The sequence below is a fragment of the Lasioglossum baleicum genome, chromosome 1, assembly GCF_051020765.1.
Source record: "Lasioglossum baleicum chromosome 1, iyLasBale1, whole genome shotgun sequence".
NCBI lineage: Eukaryota > Metazoa > Arthropoda > Insecta > Hymenoptera > Halictidae > Lasioglossum > Lasioglossum baleicum.
Genome location: NC_134929.1, coordinates 4,700,249 through 4,708,168, shown reverse-complemented (window position 1 = coordinate 4,708,168; position 7,920 = coordinate 4,700,249). Strand labels below are relative to the sequence as shown.

The 7,920-nt window shown below is 42.4% G+C and overlaps 1 long non-coding RNA gene across 1 annotated transcript; it reads left to right on the top strand.

The window, feature by feature from the left end:
- Positions 1-4,751: 4,751 nt before the first annotated feature.
- LOC143207198 (uncharacterized) lies at positions 4,752-6,494 on the top strand. Its single transcript, XR_013008638.1, has 3 exons — positions 4,752-5,193; positions 6,251-6,341; positions 6,416-6,494. It is a non-coding gene; the product is annotated as an uncharacterized LOC143207198 (long non-coding RNA).
- Positions 6,495-7,920: the final 1,426 nt, after the last annotated feature.

Here is a 7,920-nt window from a genome sequence, read left to right as displayed (position 1 = left end):
ATTCTCATACCCCCATGCCCTTATGCCTGCCCTCCCTCTAAGTAGTTCCCTTTGTAATTCCTCCCTTACAATGTACCCCGGCGTAAATTTACCTACTCCTAGCAACCATCTCAAATATCTTTCTTGAAGTCTCTCTAGACCTGCCCTCTCCTTCCAGCCCCATATTTCTACCCCATAGCTTATCACAGCCCATATTAATCTGTCGAATAACCATAATCTCCTACCCCAATCTTTGGCAAATCTCCTTTTTCCTATCGCCCATATTTGTCCCATAGCTGCCGCCCCTTTCCTTAACCTCTCCTCTACATGAGCTCTTTGACCCCCATCTCTTGTAATCGTGTAACCCAGATACCTGTATTCTTTTACCTCTTCTAACACTTTCCCTTTCCACCTCCAAGACATTTTTTTCCACCTCCCCCCACCTCTTCTGCATCTCATCACCTTGGATTTCTCTGTGTTGAGTTCTAGTCTCTTCCCTTCCAGATATCTCTCTAATACCCCGATCATGCCCCTCATATCATCTTCGCTTTCCGCTAGCATGGCCACGTCATCGGCGTATGCCAGTGTGAAAACTTTTCTATCACCCAGCTTTACCCCACCCCAACACCCCTTCTCTAACTCCTCATCCAAGTCCGCTAGTAGCAAGGTAAATAGTAGCGGGCTTAACGGGCACCCCTGCCTTACCCCCCTTGTAGTCCAAAAATTGTCACCTTCTTCCTCCCCCACTTTCACCCTACTTTTAGTTTCCCTTAATACCTCCTCACACCTCTCCACCAACCCTTCCCTCACCCCTCTTATCCTCATTGCCCTTAATAGTACATCCCTGTTCACAGTGTCAAACGCCGCCTTTAAGTCCACAAACAATATAACTAACTTCCTTACTTTTCTCTTCACCTGTCTATTTATTAAATAATTAAGCACGTAAATGTTATCAATACATCCTAATCCTTTTCTAAAACCGGTTTGGCTTGCCGGCAACAAACTCTTCCCTTCCACCTCTTGTCTTAACCTTTCCGCTAACACCGCCGCGTAAATTTTGTAAGCAGTTTGTGTCAGAGTTATCCCCCTGTAATTCTCTACAACACTACTGTCCCCTTTTTTTGCTACTGGTATCACTACCCCCTCTGACCAATCCTCCGGCCATCCCTCCCCCCTCCAAACCTTATTGCACACCCTCATTAACCACTCCTCTATCTCGCAACCTCCATATTTCCACACTTCATTCGGGATTCCGTCCCCTCCCGCGGCTTTCCCATCTTTCAGTCTCTTAATTACCCTTCTAATTTCCTCTATCTCTATATCCCTTTCCGCGTCCTTTCTTCTTCCCGTTATTTCTCCCCTTCTAACTCTCCATCCCACCCCTCCCAATACCTTCCTAAAATGCTCCTCCCATTCTTCCATCCCTATGTTTTCGTCAACCCTTGTTCCCCTCTTTCTTTCCCTATTCACAAGCTTCCAGACCTGACTTTCCGATTTTATTTCCCCCACCTCCTTTTCCCATTTTTCCCTCTCCTTATTCTTTTTCTCCTCACATAATCTCTGGTATGCTCTTTTCAACTTCTTAAACTCTAATCCCTCCCTCCCTTCCTTCTCCAATTTCTTAATTCCCCCCTCACTTTCCTTTTCTCTACTTTACATTCTTCATCCCACCATCCTTTCCTCTTTACTTTATCCTTTATACCTACCTTCCCCAGTACTTCCTTTATTTTATCTTTCAATTCCTTCCAATCAGTCTGACTTCCCTCCCCTATGTTTGCCCTTTTCCCAAACTTTTCCCTAAAGTCCCGTATTCCCTCTTCCGACCAGCAACCCCTACCCTTCTTTTTCCCTTTCCCCTCCCTCCCTCTTTCCTCCCCCGCTTCCCCTTTAAGCCACACTGTTATGGGAAGATGATCAGAATCTATTTTGTCCCCTATTTCCATCTTTTCTACTCCTTCTCTCGTTTCCTCGTTCCCCAATATGTAATCTATCACCGAGTTTCCTCTTGCCCCAACATATGTCCATTCCCCTTCTTCGTCTCCCTTTTTGTTCCCATTCATAATTCCCCATCCTTTCTCTCCCAGGTAACTACACAATTTCTTCCCATCCCCGTTTAACTTCGTATCCTTTGAGTTTCTATATCCCCTACCCCCCTCCTCCTCCCCTTCTTCTATCTCTCCTCCTTCCCTTCCCGTTCTCGCGTTAAAATCCCCCCCTATTAACACCCTTACCCCTTCTTCTCTCCAGTCCGTCCACTCTCCTAATTCGTCTAACTTAGCATCTAGGTCTCCGTTTACATATACCCCAACCACCCACCACCATCCCCCCTCCAACTTCACTTTCGTCCCTATCATTCCCTCCTTCATTCTTATTTCCCCTTTTTCCCTCTCTAACTCCTTCCTCACTCCCATTAGCATCCCCCCCTTAGCCCTTCCCTTACTTTCCTCCCTCTTCGCCCACTGCACCTCCCACTTGTACCCCTTTGGAAGCCTATATCTTATTCTATTCCATCCCTTTTCCTCTAGCCACGTCTCTAGTAATATAATCACCTCCCACTCTTCTATCCCTCTCCAAAAATCCTCCCCCTTATTAGTCAGTCCTGCCACATTCCAGAATCCTATCCTATAACCTGAATTATTCCTATTTTCCCAACGTACCCCCCCCTGATTCCTCCCTTATTCGTTTCCCTGTTCCCCCTCCCATTCTTCCTCTATTTCATCCCATTTTCTCATTTTTCCATTTACCCATATTTTCATATACCCTACCTGTACATTTTTACCATTCATCCTTTCTTTTTCTGCCTCTCTATCTATTTTCCACCTTGCCCTCCTCTCCTCTTCTGTAAGATCGTCAGCTATCAATTCTTCTTGCCCCCTAAGCTTTTTCTTGCCCTCCATTACCCTTCTTTTGTTTTCTCTGTCGGTCAATTTCACGAGTACCATACCCCTTTCGTCTTTACCGACCTTCCCTATTTTCCTAATCTCCTTAATTCCCTCTTCATTCAGTTCCATCTTTTCCCACAGACTCCTAATCTCAACTTTTAAATCTTTTCCCTCAACCTTTATCCTCCTAATTATTATGTTGTTCTTCTTTTCCTCTCTTTCTCGCTTGTCCTGCCTAATTTCCAAAATCCTAAGTCTTCTCCTATTCTCATCTAAAGCCTCTTCTCTCCTTATTTCTTTACCCTCCCCCTTTTTTCCTATCCAGTCCTCCACTTTCCCCAATTTTCCCTCTACTCTATCTATCCTCTTGTCTGTATTCTCCCACCTACCCTCGTCCCTCTCCTCCCTCCCTATTTCCTCTAGTCTCCCTTCTATCTTTATTACCCTTCCCTTTACGCTTTCTATCCATTTCTTCATCCTTTCCCTATTTAACTCTTCCTCCCTCCTCTCTTCCCTCCACTTTTCCCTTTCCTGCCTCCACTCCTCTAATATCTTTTTTCCTTCCTCCCTTTCCCCCCTAATCTCTTCCCTCATCCTCTTCACTTCTCCCATTAACCCTCTGAACATTTCCTCCATTTCTTTAAAAACCCCTCCCCCTGCACTTTTAGATTTTTGCGGAGATCTTTTCGTCGTGTCACTTTTCTTAAAGATTATATTTTCAACTCCCACCTCTCCCTCTACTTCCCCTATTCCTCTTTTTCTCCCCACACTGTCCACACTTTCAGTGCTGAACCACCTCTCTATAGTGCTATCCTTCAGAATCAACCCCAATCTTCCCTTCCCTTCTTTCCCCTCCTCCTTTCCCATCCCCTTGTCTACCTCTACTCTCTCGCTCATTTTCCCTATACTTCTATCTTCCCACAATTAATAAGACCCTTTTCAAAAATTCCCGCTTCTTACTCTATCTATCTCCCAGTCACACTTTCTCCCACTAGTTAGCGCCACCTCCCTCCTTCCTTTACCCGCGCCCGCCTGTCAACCGCCACGCGAACCTAGCCTCCACTTACTTAGCCCTTCCCTACTGCTCCTTCCCTCGCTCCCTCACCCTTAGCCCTATATCCCACTCCTATCCCTACACCCCACTAACCCCTCACTACCACTTTCTCCACTCACACTTCTTTACCTGCTCTCGTTCACACAAAACTCACGCTCAGCTAGTAACTCACCGCAGCCTCTCACACAACCGGAAACGGAAGTCCAATAATATGTAATAATATGGCAATTTTATGTTTTCCGATTTGTTTAAAAATCGTTTTTGCAACCAAAAATTTTGAAAAAAATCTCAGTAGTGTATGCTATTCGGTAGAATATTCATGAATTTTTTCATAATTTTCTGTTGAACATGACGTGACTAAAAACAAATTTGGTTGGATACTTCTGAACATCTTTTCCGGCTATGCCTTAAGAATCAACGAAAACATTATTTAAAAAATACAAAATATATTTTTTTCTGTTTACATCGTTAAAACCGATTTTTCAAAAAAAAATTAGGCCTAATTTATCGTCGATATCTCTTTTAGATCGAAAGTTATAGCAAAATGTGCGTGCCTCGTGCTGTGCCCGAGATTCAAATGCTTGCCGTCTCCAGATTCCGACTTTTCGCCTCATGCTTTCGAAATTTCGGTAACGTGAAAACCGGAGGAACGCGTCGGCGTAGATCAGTCGAGCAGGTAGTTCACACGGACAGAGTAGAGGTACGCTTGTGTGTAGCGCGCGTGCAATCGAACAGGCACCAGCGCGGGCAGGCGCGGTCGACACAGACACAGGTCGACACCTCACCGGCCGCTCACGGATACGACGATACGTCAGGGAAGGGGAAACTGCCGTTCAGTTTTCAGCAGTTTTCAGTTGTTCTCTCAACAGTTCTCAAGTCTCTCAAGTTCTCGTTCGCTTAGCTCGGTCGTAAATGTCGTAATATCTGTGGTTGTAGCAGGAGGACGCCGCATGTCACACACTTTCACTTTCGAGATACATATTGTCGTTTAATGTTTTGATCACTAATGGTTTGACAAGGACATTGTTTAAATTGTATTATTTTTTCGAGCCTTTTGAATTTATTTTCATCACGTTTTTTCTGGTAAATACCTAATCCTACACTATAAATTCAATAAATGCATAAACTGAAATTTTTTGTGGTTACACGTTACACTCGCGAGTGCGGTCTGCGTTGCGGCATTTGACTATTTGACTATTAGATTGACTTGCTTGGATTATGTGATTACGTGGATTACTTGGATTACGTGCACTACGTGGAAGGAAGGAAGAAAGGAAGGTATGTGTACATATTTATATTGGTTAATCGGTTTCATTTTGCTCAAATGTCTCCCAAAATCTTCGCGTGAAAAAGCGTGAGAACGCTTGTCGGCACACCACGCGACAGTGCCATGTGCCATCACGTATGAGGTGCTACGGGGCGAGTATGTTCACTTCAATGTAGAGTCCAAAATAGTAAATTGTTTATTTCTTTATCACTTTTTTTTATCACTTTATCACTCTCTTTTCATTATCATTATTGTTCCGGCTGAGTCGGTACGCTCGATCTCGCCAGCGCGCTACTTTCATGTATAGGAGTTTAAATTCAAACACCTTAGCGATGACCGTTAGCGCTCAAGAAGATCGCGAGCAGCGGAGAAAAACAATGCGAGCGTCGCGAAGTCTCCGTTGCCCGTGAGAGAGCGAAGTCGAACAGAAGCGTTTAGAACCGCGAATCGAAAACACACGTACGACAAGCAGAGTATCGCGCCGAGCGAATCGAGAAAGCAAACGGTCTAGGACCAAGGAGCCCGTGTTCCTACTGTTAGCTAATAAAGACGAAGTGTTTATTTAAAACGAGGTTCTCGCGTTGTTCAATCCAACCTGGACTAATTCCTTCCTCACGTGAACCGGCGATAAAATAAATATTTAGAGTGTTCCGATAAGATCGAAGGTATCGCGAACAATTATTATCATTTATCACTTTAGACAAATCCAACACAATTCAGCTTTGACCCATTCAGATTAGAATTAGCTTAACAATATTCTAAATCGGCAAAATGATGGCTAAAACCAATTCAGTAAGGCAAGTATTTAATCTTCTTCACTTGCTTCTCATCATGGAATTTTTTCATTTCTGGTAGTACATTCTTTTGTTTGTCGTTCAACTTTAATCGATTTTTTATTAATATAATTGCAATATTTGAATCAGTTAGATATGTTAGTTGATGAAAAACATCAGAAGACCTTTTGTAATTGTAGCACCAGAAATTAGAAAATTCGTTGAGATGAGAAATAAGCGAAGAAGATTAAATACTCACATTTACTCACTGTGTAATTGAAAATCTAATTTACAGAACGGAGGAAAAATATAATGTGCTATCCAAGGAAGGAGGAGAAGAAAGCTGCGGCAACCGGGGAAGAGGAAGACCTCTAATTTTTCGCGTGGTACGTATATCTAATTATGCCCTTCAACGCACATACATATATTGTACATTACTGATTTTCTTTGTATTTTTGAGGTATCCCGCCTATGCCACAACGTACTACGGGCCACAAGTTTGGGGAAGCAGAGGCAACAACGTGTAATAATCACAATATACAGGGTGTCTCAAAATTAGGTCCGGAGCCGAAAATGGGAGGTTCCTGAGATCATTTCAAGCGACATTTTCCTTTGAAAAAATGTCGTCCGCGGCTTCGTTAACGAGTTATTAACGAAAAACACGGACCAATCAGAGCGCGAGCTAGAAGCGTGCAGCCCGGCGCGCCGGCAGCCGAGTGTCGGTGGCACGCCGCGATGTCGTAACGAACAAAATTTTCTCGATGATGTGAATCCTCGCCAATTTCGACAAGCTTTGGATATGTTGTCAATACCATGGTTCTGAACAACATTTCCCTTTACAGTTTCTGTCGATCGGCTTTAGTTTACGACATTATTGTAAAAATTTGTAATTGTAAATCGATCGATGTACTATTTCCTATCCGATTTCGATAATATTTGGATATGTTGTCAAGCCCATGATTCTGAACAACATTTCCCTTTACAGTTTCTGTCGATCGGCTTTAGTTTACGATATTATTGTAAAAATTTGTAATTGTAAATCGATCGATGTACTATTTCCTATCCGATTTCGATAATCTTTGGATATGTTGTCCATACCACGATTCTGAACAACATTTCCCTTTACAGTTTCTGTCGATCGGCTTTAGTTTACGATATTATTGTAAAAATTTGTAATTGTAAATCGATCGATGTACTATTTCCTATCCGATTTCGATAATATTTGGATATGTTGTCAAGACCATGATTCTGAACAACATTTCCCTTTACAGTTTCTGTCGATCGGCTTTAGTTTACGATACTATTGTAAAAATTTGTAATTGTAAATCGATCGATGTACTATTTCCTATCCGATTTCGATAATATTTGGATATGTTGTCAAGACCATGATTCTGAACAACATTTCCCTTCACAGTTTCTGTCGATCGGCTTTAGTTTACGATATTATTGTAAAAATTTGTAATTGTAAATCGATCGATGTACATACTATCTCCTCGCCGATGTCGATGAGTTTCATTTCAAAGGAAAAAGATATTTAAAACATCGAATTTATAACATATTTCAAAGTCATCGAAATCGGTGAGGACCCACATCATCGGCAACTTTACCCGAACGATAGAAGAAGCACAAACTTATTGAATTAAAAACTCACTTATTCAGCCGTAAATCCATTTGACTACCACATACAACCACCACACTTTTACATAATCTTCGAATCGGTGTTTTCGAGAATCATATGATTCTCGAAAAATCAATGCCATATGATTCTCGAAAAATCAATGCCATATGATTCTCGAAAAATCAATGCCATATGATTCTCGAAAAATCAATATCTCCTTGGGAACGATTTCATTTGTTTTAAACGACGCCTTCATCGAATACATTGTATGCTGGGAGAGCACAGTTTCGCGCGGCATCGCGAAGAGCATCGAACTCTTTCCGCGTAGAAGTAAGTAATTTCGTTCG